Here is a 12,616-nt window from a genome sequence, read left to right on the forward strand (position 1 = left end):
ATCGACTAGTCATCTGTAAGATGCGCCTGCCATTCTTCCACTCCTGTGGTGGGTGTACACCCAGGACCCCATTCCAACCTAAAGTGGCCTGGTCTCAGTTATCTGATTAAAGTTGCAATCGAGAATTTCATCATCGCTTGCGGCTGGGATTGGCATCGTCCCCGACTCCTCCTGATGTCGAGGGTAAATGGGCGAGGTTTAGGACTGTGACTCATGTAGCTGCTATGGCTGCTTTGGGTACGCGGTCCAGACCTCCCCAGAGACCCTGGCTGACAGAGGAGGTGTTCAGGATGGTTGAGAAAAAGCGACAGGCCCACTGTCATCGGCTACAGAATCCCACGTCAGAGAATGAGGAGGCTTACCGCAGCCTTCGCTCGGAGGTTCGGAGAGCCGTGAGGCGCTGCACGGATGGGTGGTGGTCGCGGGTTGCTGAGGAGATGGAGTCTGCCTCAGTGGCCCGCGATCACAAATCTCTATTTAACTTCATCAAAAAAGTAACCTGCAGCGCCACACCTATTACAATCATTAGGGGAAAAAACGGTGATCCAATCTCCGACCCCCAGGAACAGGTTTGCAGATTTGCCGAGCATTTCTGTGAGGTCCTGGGGGAGGGAAAATCCCTCAGCCAGGAAAACATCGTGGCACAAAGTGAGGATGACCCTGCTGAGGCTGCGGTGCCTCAAATATTGGAAGACGTCACCCCCTGTGAGTGGCTGGCTGAGGTGCAATCTGTTGAGGAAGTACTGAAGGCAATCCGGAGTCTGAGACCAGGAAAGGCAGCGGGCAGAGATGATCTCCCAAGCGAAATGCTGAGGGAGGGTGGCGTTTGTGCACAGACTGCCCTATATGACATCATAACAACAGTCTGGACCACTAGGCGGGTTCCACAGGATTGGAAGGATGCCCTGGTGGTCCCCCTCTTTAAGTAGGGGGACCGCACTGACTGCAACAACGACAGGGGCATCTCACTCCTCAGTGTGCCGGGAAAGGTCCTGGCAAGGATTATTCAGCATCGCCTTGCCAGGCACGCTGAGGAGAGGCTTGCGGAGCCCCAATGCGGTTTCAGGAAAGGGCGGTCCTGCACAGATGCCATATTTTCTGTCCGTCTGCTACAGCGGGATAACAGGAGGTCGAGCGCGGTGCTGGATGCCCTCGCCGGCCCCCCTCGTGCCCCGCGGCGGCCTTCGTGAGTGCTCGCTAACGGCACTTGCCCCAACAGCGCTGTGGAGGCTACACACGTGGGGGGGGATCTCTGCCTGTGTGCGCCTGGGCCACGCGGTTTCGCGTGCCAAGGACGCACGCCCCCCCCGCCCACCCCACCCGCTCGCCCCGCACGCCGAGAAGCGCTGCGTCCCGCTGAAAAGGCGCGCTAATGATTACAGAGGGAGGTCGCAATGATTAAGACGGTGGCGGTGTAATTGTGTCCACGCTAATTGAGCGGAGGTGCTGCGATCTGCGTCAGCTTTCAGTTGCCATGGCAGCCCCTCCCCCCCCCCCCCGCTCCCCCCCTTGTGAGATGTCGTGTACCAAAAATATTCCAGGTGTACAGACGAGACTGCTGCGTACTCCTCGGCAACGAGACGTGTGGCTTTTAAAGTGTGGCACTGCAAACGAGGATTCTGCGCACGTGTGTGTGCGTTTGTTGTTGTGGGGGAGCGGTGGCGGAGCGGTTAGCGCTCTGCGCTATGCACCCAGCCACCCGATTTCGTTTCCCGCTCCTGGCAAACATCGGCGACGTATACCTGAACCGGTCTTGGGCCTCTCCTAGTTTGACTCGGCCTCAAATGAGTACCTGGTGCGGTGTGTAAACATCTGCAACTCTTCTTTGGTTCTTTCGGTAAAGTCACGTAGAATGAGAATAAAATAATAAAATAAAACAATAAAATTCTCGCGACGTTTTCGGCCACAACACAAGTGGCCTTCTTCAGGTGAAAGGGACAGACCTGTTGGGACGACAGAGCTTCACCTGAAGAAGGCCACTTGTGTTGTGGCCGAAACGTCGTGGGAATTGTATTGTTTTATTTTATTATTTTATTCTCATTCTACGTGACTTTACCGAAAGAACCAAAGAAGATGAATCCTTGCAGTCACGAAAGCTTTAAATCGAAACATCTGCAACTCGAGAGACAAAGGCGGCCGGGCGTCGCGCCTGGCCACCCACCCCCTCCGTGTGCCGTGCCGGCCTGCACAGGCGCTACTCGCTCACAGCACTTGCCCCAACAGGCTGCTCAGCCCACCGGGTCCCTCGTTGCAGCGCGCTGCGGCACTCTTCCGCTGCCTACCCCCCCCCCACCCCGGCAGGTGCGCGCCTCGCGAGGTGACGACGGGCGGGGTTCGTGCGCGCTCGCAATGCGGCACCGTGGATGGCACGGCCACCCATTTGGTGGCGGGGTCACGGCAGCAGAAGCAGCAGCAGAAGCAGCAGTAGCAGCAGAAGCAGCAGCAGAAGCAGCAGTAGAAGCAGCAGAAGCAGCAGAAGCAGCAGCAGCAGAAGCAGCAGAAGCAGAAGCAGCCTCCCCTGTGATGTCCGGGGCCTGCTGCTACAGATCAAGCCCGGCTCGTGTCGGCAAATCCCGGCGTCTTGAGCCCAGCGGCTGCTAATTTTCAAAGAGGCTCCCCCTGTAGACCGGGGGCGCTCCGCTTGAAACATCTCTCTCCCAGGCCACCCGAAACACCCAAGCCCTAACCACCCCCTCCATGTGTTGATTTCTTGCAGTGCGATGTGGTCAAGGTTATGCTGTGTCGATGCCGTCGTGATGGTGGTGATTTTGTGATATTGGTACTGCTGTGGTGATGATGCTGTGGTGATGTTACGGTGATATTTGTGGTACCGTGGTGATGCTGTGGTGGTGCAGTGGTGACATTGGTGGTGATTTGAGTGATGATGTGGTGTTTCTGGTGATAGCAGTTGTGTGATGCCACATTGGCAGGGCTCTAATTACAGAACCCTGTCTAACTAGCATAGCCTGCACCACCACACTCACTGTTCTTACTACCATCACCATGAGCCACGATCTATCCACTGCTGGCTAAAGACCTCCTTGAAGCCGTCTATCTGCCACGATCGTACAACACGACAATCTACTGAGTCATCTGCACGCGAGCCGAGTTCGCCGCTGCCATTCTCATTGAGTTCACTCGCGTTCTAACACTTCTTGATACCGGATTCATACTGGGTTCATACCGGGTTCATGCCGGGTTCATGCCGGGTTCATGCTACTTGATGCTGATGTTTGAGCTGCATGGCTTGTGCGTCGCCAAGTTGGTATGCTACAGATCCCTACATTCACACAACACACAGCCACGTCCACTTTTCATCGCGATTGCTATTCTGCCCTTGATTCTACTGGACATCTGTGCAAAAGAGCTTCAAAGCTCATCGAATTCCTGCGCTCGAGACAAAGATTGTGAATCTGCTTCGTGACACCAAACGAACGTGGAGAAGGCAGTGACGCCCGTGTTGCACTTTAGGAGAGTGCGCGTGTCTGTGCGCGCAGGTGTGTGTGTGTGTGTGCACGGTAGGGGGCACAGGCGGTGCTTCGGTCAGTCATCTCAGTCAACCCATGGCACTTGGGTCTCTCCCATGACCTCCTGCCAACAGGCATTCGACACTTCACGTGGCCTTAAAGTGCACTTAGCCTGGTACAAGCGCCATAGTGACATCACCGCCACTTAGTGGCGAATGACATTTGTGTTGTGTGTGTGTGCGCGTCGTGTGTGTGTGTGTGTGCGTGTGCGCGTTGTGCACGCGCAACGCAACTCCGCAGTGCTCTATCGTTTACAATCAGACGTAGCTGTTTGGAACACATTCAACAGACGTCGGTGACCTACACTCGAGCTTCTTGACTTATGGAGGGGTAGTGCACGCGAGACGTCTGTTTGGTACGGCGCTTTATTCCCGCTGTGCCACGCACGCAACGCCCTCGTACGGAGCTTCACCGCCAAGGACCGCGGGCTCGCTCCACGCCCCCCCTCCCCCCTTGTATCCTCGCTCACTACGTTCATTCTCGAACCTTCCAGAAGGTTCTCTGCCTGCTTCTCTTCTTCTCCACCTTCTGTCATCCTTAACCGCCCCTAACCATCCTCCACCTCGTCATCCCAATTTCCTGCCTTTTTCCCAATTGAAGCCCTCGCACCAGCCACGTGTCCCGCTTCCCAGCAATTGTCCCACTCTGCCGCTCCAGTAGATTTGTTTGCGGAGTCCTTCGCTGCACTTACCTTCAGTCGCTTTAATAATGGGAACTCGAAGATGAAAAGGCACGGGCGCAGCCCTGCGATTTGGTTGCTCACGCCACAGCTGGAGGAAGGGGCTTCCACTCGGCGCAAACTCGAGAGGGAATTTGGTCGACTCTTGTGCGTTGACCCGACGTGTTGGAAGAGGTGGACGGACCCCCACACCTTTACCCCTCCGCACGTGACCTGCGGGGCAACTCACTGAAACCGCTGGGGTGGAAGCTGTGCGAATGGGGGGGGGGAGTGGGGGCGGGATTTGAAAAATTTACCCCATTGATGGAATCGAACCGGCGACCTCCGTACTGCAAGTCCGGTGCGCGAACCATAACACCGTGGAAGCTCAGTTATGGAAGTGATGTCTTTGAAGTGATCGCTGAACGTATTAGCGTTCCCGTGGAGTCACTGGGGGGGGGGGGGGGGAGGGGGGGGGTCGTTAGCGGGCTAATTGCCCTGCCACGCAGGTGTTGCCGTCTCACGTCGCCCGTCTACGGGGTCGCCTGCGGACGACGGTTCGCGCCGCTCGAACGCGACGTCTGTGGGCACGCGGGGCGGCGTCATCGTCGTCGCCGCCGCCGTCGTGACCGCTGCTTTAGAACGAAAGGTGCCAGCGCTGTGAGATAAAGACGACGAAAAAATCCCACAAATCGCGATGCGCCGTGGCTTTGTTTTGTGCCAGCCGAGCGACATTGTGGCCCAAAAAATTTGTATTTAGCCAATTTAAGCCACGTGGAACACACGGGCATTATTGGGTGGAGGGAAGTGATTACCAGCCGCCCGCGGATTTGCAATGGGCCTGACAGCTACAATAAAAGCAAGCTTCCATTAATCTGGCCGTGTAATTCTTCTCTGCGGATTTAGCAAATATGTATATGTGTATAATCAAAAGGTCACAGCCCACCACTGCCATTACACTCAAAGTGTAAAATTGGAAGCTGAGAAATGTATTTCCAGTGTCTAAGCCGTTTGATAAAATGCGAAAAAACGTTTTGGATATCTTTTGGAGCATGATAGTTTACGCTATTGTTATGGCGTCCTTTTTAACAAACTGCAGTTTATGGCCAGAATGTTGCCACTGTCAGCGGGGTTTTTGTGGACCGCGATGGCCACCCCCGCCCTCCATACAAGGCCCGGGGGCGGGGGGGGTGTTGAAAACGTCGTAACAGGGTTAAAAATCTAGAAAAATATGTTGCATGAAACACTTCCTGGTGTAGGAAAAACTGCGAGACCTTTCAAACCATCATCAACCACAATACCTCGCTGATCTTGTTAAGGAGCATAAACCATCACCCGAACTCCGGTCATCCTCGCAGCGACTTTTGGCTAGACATCGAACAAAGAACGGTCACTGCAACGCTCGCTTTTAGATGCGCTTCTGCGATCATCTGCAATGCTCTTCCTTCCAATATTAGGAAGGCACTAGTTTGGAAACTCATTTCTTAAGGGCCCTTGCCCAATAAATATTTTAAAGGCTATACGGGGGATCTTTGTCTGGGTGGAACGCCATGGGTTTTTTTTATTATTTGTGTTAAGTGTGTTGTCCTTCCCCCATACCTTCGATTAGCACGGTTGGCTTTGTACAGTGTGAAAGAAGTTCAATATACGTAGATACATCAGACAATGACGTTGATGACACCGATGACACCGACGACGATGATCGCGTTGGCGGCAACAATGACCGTGAATAATTTCTCAGCACAAAACGAATCTAGAAAAATAAAAAAAAATAAAACCCCCGCGTTCACACGGCAACATTCGCCACGCATGCATTCAAATCTTTCCTGCTGTGTGCGGCAAGAACACGGCCTGCCTTTGAAAGGCAAAGAAAAAGCGAAATGCTCAAGTTTTCACGACGAGAGTTTCGTGTGCAATTAGCAGCGGAATTGTTCGCGCGGAGCGTGAGCGACGTAACAGCGGCACGCTGAGACGGCGGAACACGACGCTGGAGGAAACCTCCTCCTCCTACTCCTACTCCTCGTTTCTGACGACAACAAACGCGCTCCGTCTGCGCTGCCTCATTACCAGTTTTGCTTCGCTGAGATTCGATTGTGCGTTGCCCGAGCCGTGTCGTCGGCGAGTGTATAACATAAATATCTTGCCGAAAGCATCCGAGGGATAATTTTACAACGCAGAAATGTCTCTCACTCCGCCAGTTGCGGTATTGATTAGAAGGCAATTGAGTTATCAAGGACGCGATTTCCGACCGCGCTGCGGGGTTGTTCGGCACGACATCCGACGTTTCCCGCCGCATGCTGGGAAGCTACGCTTTCAGCGCACGTGGAGCGTTGAACGTCGGACGTCTGTGACAGAACGACATGAGCAGACGTCGCAGTGCCGGAGGGCACAGCCGCAGTGACACCGATGCGGTAGTGAGTGTGTCCATGTCTAAACCAAACTAAAACAATTTTTTTTATTTTACCAGGTAAAGCCCACTGAGCTGTATAACTATTCTTCAGAGGCGACCTGGCTATCACAAATGATAGCTCAACGAAGTGGCCTATCGAGTGGAAATGTATAGCAGTCAAATACCCTAAACGCACGTTGATTCTAAATGTGGAGGGGAAAACAGGAGGACCCAGAGTAAAATCCACGTGACCACGGGGAGAACATGCAAACTTCAAATATACAGGCTTCAGGGTAGGGATCGAACCCGCGACCTCCTGTATACCAGGCGAGTTAGCTAACATCTCATAGCCACCGTGTCGATCAGTGGCGTCGGGTGGTTGGCACGGGGTGCAAGGAGTGAAATTGGTTTCTGCCCCCTCCCCCCCACCTCTATAACTTCCCTATGTAGTCCGGTCACCCGAACTCCCCCCACTCTCTGTGGGCCCCGGTGCAGTTGCACCGCCTGCACACATTCGACAGCCGCCCCACTGATCTTTTTAAAACACGCAATAGAAACCTCTGTCACCCACGCCTCGATGAGTGGTCAACTTTGATCAATCTCAACATTTAAAGCACGTGGTTATTAACAAGGGCTTTGATTCAACGATTGATTTATATCATGGGGGAGGCGACGTGGCGTGACCCCACACAGCCACGGTCACTGCCACTCTCAGAGGCCATCCCCTGGGCACAGGACTAGAAGCCAAGAATGCCAAGCGGCCCACAACAAACAGCATGATTAAAGTTGGAATTGAGTTAGAGGCTTCTCGCTCAAATTGAAGCAGTGCTCATTAATGTTTAGAATAGCCTAGAGCCAGTGGTGGAAATTCAACATTTCTGTGGCAGGGGCGGGTCTGGATAATCACCCCACAAATATCGTGGTAATTGTATCGACTCTGGAGGGACGGTGGGCTAAGTTAACCCCCCAGTCAGGATGTGAACTTACAACCTTCCAATTGCGAGCCGCTCACTCAACCGCTGTAGTTGTGACCTGCATTGTGGTTAGTGGGTGGGTGAGTGTGTAGGGGTGTTGTGGGAAGGTAACACACAGTGTGGGAAAGTGACACACAGCCACACCTTGGTGGCTACAACCACGTCCGCTATAGCCCCGCCCTCAGTGGTGTATGGGTATAAAGGGCGGGGGAGCCAGAGAGCTCAGGGCAGTGTGTTGGGGCCAAGAATGAAGAACCAGTGAAGAAGGAAGGCCGGCTAGATAGACCCTGGGACTTCCCTGACCGCTGTCCTTTTAAGGGCCGGCAGGGTAAGCCGGTGGTGCGGCCCCAGAGCCTCAGCACTTTTAAGGGTCGGTCTGAATGGTGGGGTGCCGTGATCTGTGCTTGACCAGGGCCAGATCAGATAGCCTCCTCTAGCGCCTGTAGCTGGAGGAACTGGGAGCACAGGAATTAGGCTAGATAGCCTAGGGGGTGTCTCAGCGTGTATACGGGTGAAGGGGCCGTTACCCCTTCCAGTGTAACCCTTGTTAAGTTGAATAAACAGTGCTGCCTCTATTCCACCGTCTCCGTGTCCCGTGAACCCACTACAAGTGTGTAATTGTAACCTGCAGTGTGGTGAGTGGGTGAGTGTGTAGGTAGGTGGGTGAGTGAGCATGTAGTTGCGACGTGAAAATTATCTGAACCGGTCCTAGGCCTCTCCTGGGTCGACAGCCTCAACATCACCACCAGGGATACAAAGACGGCTGGGCGTGGTGCTGGCCACCCACCCCCTCGTGTGTCGTGCCCTCATTCATAGGTGCTCGCTAACAGCACTTGCCCCAACAGTAGCAGTGTGGTGGTTGGCCTCAACGAATGAAGTTGGAACTCTGGCCGGGATCCAGTGTAGAGAGAGCCACAGGTGCCCGTGAGGTATGAAAAGACTGCGAGACTTCTCCTAGACACTCGAGGTGTCCACGCGGGCCAAACGAAGCCCAAGGGGCACGGCCACAACTCAACGGCACCGGGCGCTCCTGGCGGCGAGAACGCGTTTGATGGGCCCTTTGCGTCACGGAAAACTGACCCTGGACATTACGGAAACCACGCAAGCTCCGGCCACGACGTCTCTGGTAGCGGCTCTCTCTCTCTTTCCGGTGTGTTTCCAGCTTGAACAAAAATCGGTTCCTGAAGAAGCTCCCAGCGCGTGGAGCGATACGTCGGACATCATGCCGAACAACGTGCGGTACGAACCGTGAACACAGTGGAGAGCCGCACAGCAGCACAAGCCACGAAAACCCGCGGAGCGAGAGCGGTGTCTGGGAGAGGGCGTGTTGTTTTCAGCATAATCGGCCATGGTTACCATCATTGTTGCTGTAATTCTGACTGATCACACATTATATTAATTTGACACAAACATCTTGCTCTCGAAGTAGCCTTGTGGCTCGTTGTTGTTGTATACACTCCGTTGAACTTATTTCGCACCGCACGTATCAGCAGCAGGCAGCAGCTACAGCATCGTCAATGTAAACGCGATTACTACCCATCGCGAGGAGGCGACGGTGACAACGAAACAACGGACGCCGGCGCCGGTGAATTCTCCGTGGCATCGGGGAGGGAGGCGCTCGCGGTGGCTCGCCCGCTCCCCCGGGTTGACATTCCAGGCACGGAGACACCTGGCGCCGCTCAAAGCCCCAGACTGAGAGGCGCTATCGTTTCAGCGGCGCTGACATTTAAGCCAAGCAAATAAACACCCCGCCATATGGTCGCGTCCGCGCTAATTTTAATAAACTGCGCCCGCCTGAAGCGGTAAATCCTGCCGGTGATTAGCTGCGGCAGGCACCAAATCAATTAAATGTTGAACTACAAACTGAGCAGCTGCGGCATGCGTAGCTCCGAGTGGCTCAGCGTGGCTCCGTGCCTCGTGGATCGCATGGCTCCGCGTGGCTCCAACGTGGATCGCATGGCTCCGCGTGCCTCCACGTGGATCGCATGGCTCCGTGTGGGCTCCGCACGAATCACGGCCTTCCGACCGTGCCGGACGTTGTTTACGTTTCAGAATGTAACGTTTTGTTGCAAAATTTTCCCCGTTGGTAAGATGCGTTGTTGTGTTTTGGGGTTTTTTGTTGTTGTTGCTGCACCTTTGTGGACGGCCGTGTCGACGCGGCCCCGAAAAAGCGCGGCCCTTTAAATAAATAAAAACGCGAGAAGCGAGCAGCCGAATGAATCGCAGAGTGCAAAAGCGCCACGTGTGTTCTCGTCAGGAGCTCGGCGGCGATTTGTGTTCTAGAAGTCTCTTGCATTGGATTTACTGTCCTGCCCGTAGCAATTTCAATATTTCTCAGTAAAACCTTGGAGTAAAAGACAAATATCCATTTGAATATATTTGATAAGAAGAGAAAAAAACCACAACTAAACCTCTGATTGCGTTAACAAAAGCACTCTGTCTGCTCTAAGCCGCTCTTGATCGTAATCGGGAGATATGAGGCATCCTCTCATGATCATTCCTCATACACTTAAAAATTTAATAATAATAATAATGATGCAGCCCCATTGTCAATCCTCTGTCAGATTGAAGGTCTCCCAAACACCCCGTCGGACGTGGGGATTGTTTTGTTCCACCATACTTCACCACTACGGTCAGTGCACATCGGGAGCCAAGGACCGGTGCAGGCATGACTCGCCTCTGATGATAGCCGTGGCCAGGAATCGAACTCGGGTTCCCCGGGTCACCACGCCACCGTGCCACCCACTAACAGCGGGGCTCTTTTATATTACGTCAGGAACGGGTAAAGATAACTCCTCTCAGAAATAAAATCCACCGAAATCTTTGCTGCCACTTTTTATCAAATGTAAAGGTAAGTGATGTTTTATTTTTTTACTTCCCTTTTTCACAACTAAAGGCGAATGGTCCTGGGGCTTTCAACAAGGCCCCCACTTTGACAGCTTTGCAAAATAGAAATAAAAACCTCTAAATCTCCCTCCGGTTTATTTTTATTGCAATAATGCATGGCGGTACCGCCCACCCGGTCCCGAATGTTGTCCCCGATAGTTTTTTTTAAAGGTTGCTCATGAATTAAAAAAGGGCAAATGTATCAAAGCCACGCAGCAGAGAGCATGAGCCAGACAGGGCAACCTTTTTAGCCCCCCTCTCCTCCTCCTCTCCCCCCCGGGGGGGGGGGCGGGTAGGAGGAGGGGAGGGATCGTTTGGATTTTGCTGCGGCACAAAGCCAAACATCCCGCTGTCATTTCAGCAAGCGCCGTTTGACGGAGGCCGCGCCGTGGGGAAGCGGCGTCGCGGGGCTCCCCAGGCCCCACCTGGGAGCCGCGCCGCTGGGCCCCCCGGCGACCCCTCGCTCCACGTGCCGTGACAGAGGCGCGACCGTCGCTGCTGTCGGCGTGGATCTCTCCCAAGCGACGCTCGGCGGCCGTGTTAATGAAGCTCGCCGCGTACGCGCGCAAGCGAAGCCACGCAATTTGTGTCTATGGATATTACTTGTAACCAAGCGGGTGCCCGTCGAGACCGCGGGTCTCTCGTTTTGTACCGTAATTTTCTTAAAGCGCTCTGTGGAACCTGTCGGAACTCAGTCCGTCACCCGATGCAGGAGAGTCGCCGTTAAAAAGCGCAAGCGGTGTCTCTCGTCTTTATCCGTCCCGCGACCACGTCGCCCCCAAAAAGTGCCGCCGCGGTCAGCTCGTGAGGGGGGTGGGGGGTGGGGGAGGTTCCTGCGCGCTCGCTTAACGCAGCGCCACGGGGAAAGGTTCCTTCTCTCGCGCGCGCACTCATCCGAGCGAAGAGCGCCTTGCGCACCGGACGACCCCCCAACATTGACGAGGGTCGGCGTCGCAGACGCTCCCACGTGGCGTCACGCAGGAGGGGAGTGCGGGCGCGCGCGCGTGAGTTTACCTGGCAGCGCGCGTGCGATCCCGAGTCCACCTCTCTCTCTCGCTCCGTCTCCTCTCCGGAGCGTTCCGTGGTTCGGCTCCGGCCCCCTGCCTCCTCCTTCTCCTCCTCCTCCGTGGATCGCGTGTTGCCGTCTCCCGGCAGCAAAGCGGCACGAGCCCGCGATGGGAGAGGGCACCGAGTCCGCTGCTCGCCCGCCGCCGAGGCGACTCTAGCGCACGCACGCCGGCCCAGCGGGGTGGGGGAACGCAAGGACGGAGCGAGAGGGAGCGGATCGCGCGGGGAGGAGGTGCGAGGTGAGGAAGAGCGGGAGCGGGGGAGGGAGGCTCGGAGGCGGTGGAGTGAGATGGAGAGGGGGAGAGAGGTGAGCATGAGAGAAGCCGGAGGGCACGGTGGTGGGGTGGGTGGGGGAGACGGTTGGTGTGTGGCTATGAGAGAATAATAGATGATGAAGAGGGGGGGATGGAGTGGAGGGGGGGAGAGTGGTGGAGATGGAGTGGGAGGAGGCGAGGACTGAGTGGGAGGTCGGGGGGTCATGGGGGGGGAATGAAGATCAAGAGAGAGAGGCCAGGCCGAGAGCCCATGAGCATAAAAAGCATCGCATTAAAATCTCGAGCGCTGATGTCACAGCCTGGGTCGCCTTGATTCAATAGCTCATTTAGACGTGCAGCAAATTACGGGTGCACTCGCCAACCTCGTGGTGTTCGAAATAATATATAAATATAGCGCATAACAAAAGCTCTTTGAATACACGTACGTACTGTATACCCTTAGAAACTTTTGCTGAAAGGAATATCAAATCCCCACCCCCACCGAGGAAAGACAATGTCCTTGCCCCCAAAGCAGGAACTCGATGTATGCGCGCGACTGTCCGCCGATGGAATGTGCAGCCTCCCCCTGGCACTCACCCTTGGCTCCGCTGGACGTAGTCAAGGTCGTTCACGACATTCGGTGGCGGAAATATTGGTCGAGAGAGACGCGTGCTCTTTTTTGCTTCCACCTCAGAGGGCGACGGCCGTGACGAAGCCCTCGTGGACATCGCCAAGCGCGGCGACAACGACGACTCCTGCACCAAGGAGCAAAGCGCCACCGTCCGTGGCGAGGAGAAATGAACGCGTCTGAGTGAAGGCGCGGACTGGGATAATTTAGCGGCGTTAATAGAGACTGCGGT

The 12,616-nt window shown here is 54.9% G+C and overlaps 1 long non-coding RNA gene across 2 annotated transcripts in view; it reads right to left on the reverse strand.

Annotated features, from left to right (window-relative positions):
• LOC116950733 (uncharacterized) overlaps nucleotides 1-12,411 on the reverse strand; it is a 26,063-nt gene extending 13,652 nt beyond the window's left edge. The window contains exon 1 of one of the 2 annotated variants that reach the window (XR_012946463.1): nucleotides 11,449-12,411. This is a non-coding gene — a long non-coding RNA (uncharacterized LOC116950733). The remainder of the gene's footprint in view (nucleotides 1-11,448) is intronic. The other variant, XR_004404069.2, reaches the window with a different exon arrangement.
• Nucleotides 12,412-12,616: the final 205 nt, after the last annotated feature.

The sequence above is a fragment of the Petromyzon marinus genome, chromosome 40 (assembly GCF_048934315.1).
Source record: "Petromyzon marinus isolate PM22_M1 ecotype Great Lakes invasive population chromosome 40, UKy_Petmar_22M1.pri1.0, whole genome shotgun sequence".
NCBI lineage: Eukaryota > Metazoa > Chordata > Hyperoartia > Petromyzontiformes > Petromyzontidae > Petromyzon > Petromyzon marinus.